The sequence below is a fragment of the Bos taurus genome, chromosome 13, assembly GCF_002263795.3.
Source record: "Bos taurus isolate L1 Dominette 01449 registration number 42190680 breed Hereford chromosome 13, ARS-UCD2.0, whole genome shotgun sequence".
In the NCBI taxonomy this organism is placed as follows: domain Eukaryota; kingdom Metazoa; phylum Chordata; class Mammalia; order Artiodactyla; family Bovidae; genus Bos; species Bos taurus.
The window spans coordinates 47,195,412-47,196,163 of record NC_037340.1 but is presented as its reverse complement, the minus strand read 5'-3'; the positions used below and the strand labels follow the sequence as shown (position 1 = coordinate 47,196,163).

Sequence of the window (752 nt, the reverse complement as noted above, 5' to 3'; positions counted from 1 at the left end):
GAGGAGAGTTCCCCAGGTGCATCTCTCTCACAGGCTCATACATAATCCAGAGGACTCCAGACTTGTGTCCACTAATAACCCAGTCATGTCAGCCATGGATACTTTATCCTATTCTTTTTTTTTCTTTGTATTAAAGACTTTCATTTTTTGTGTTTCCTTTTTCCCCAGGTTTATTGAGGTATAATTGACATATGGATTTAAGGGGTACAGTGTGATGATTTGATGTATATATATATATTGTAAAATAATTACACCCATAAAGTTAGTTAACTAATCCATCACCTCACACAGTTACCTTTTTAAAAAAATTCCGCTACATTCTTTAACAGTTAGCTACTGCCATGTAACAAACTGAGGCAGGAGATAGATGGGCCCCAGGCTGAACAGTTTCTCCCCTGTGTATAGAAACTCTATAAGATAGTGCTCGCTTCGGCAGCACATATACTAAAATTGGAACGATACAGAGAAGATTAGCATGGCCCCTGCGCAAGGATGACACGCAAATTCGTGAAGCGTTCCATATTTTTAGATCAGTCTTATGGACTCTGTGGGAGAGGGAGAGGGTGGGGAGATTTGGGAGAATGGCATTGAAACATGTACAATATCATATATGAAACGAGTCGCCAGTCCAGGTTCGATGCAAGATACTGGATGCTTGGGGCTGGTGCACTGGGACGACCCAGAGGGAGGGTATGGGGAGGGAGGAGGGAGGAGGGTTCAGGATGGGGAACACAGGTATACCTGTGGCGGAT

The 752-nt window shown here is 43.2% G+C and overlaps 1 non-coding gene across 1 annotated transcript; it reads left to right on the top strand.

Annotated features, from left to right (window-relative positions):
• Positions 1–420: 420 nt before the first annotated feature.
• LOC112449419 (U6 spliceosomal RNA) lies at positions 421–527 on the top strand. The gene has a single exon (XR_003037988.1). It is a non-coding gene; the product is annotated as a U6 spliceosomal RNA (small nuclear RNA).
• Positions 528–752: the final 225 nt, after the last annotated feature.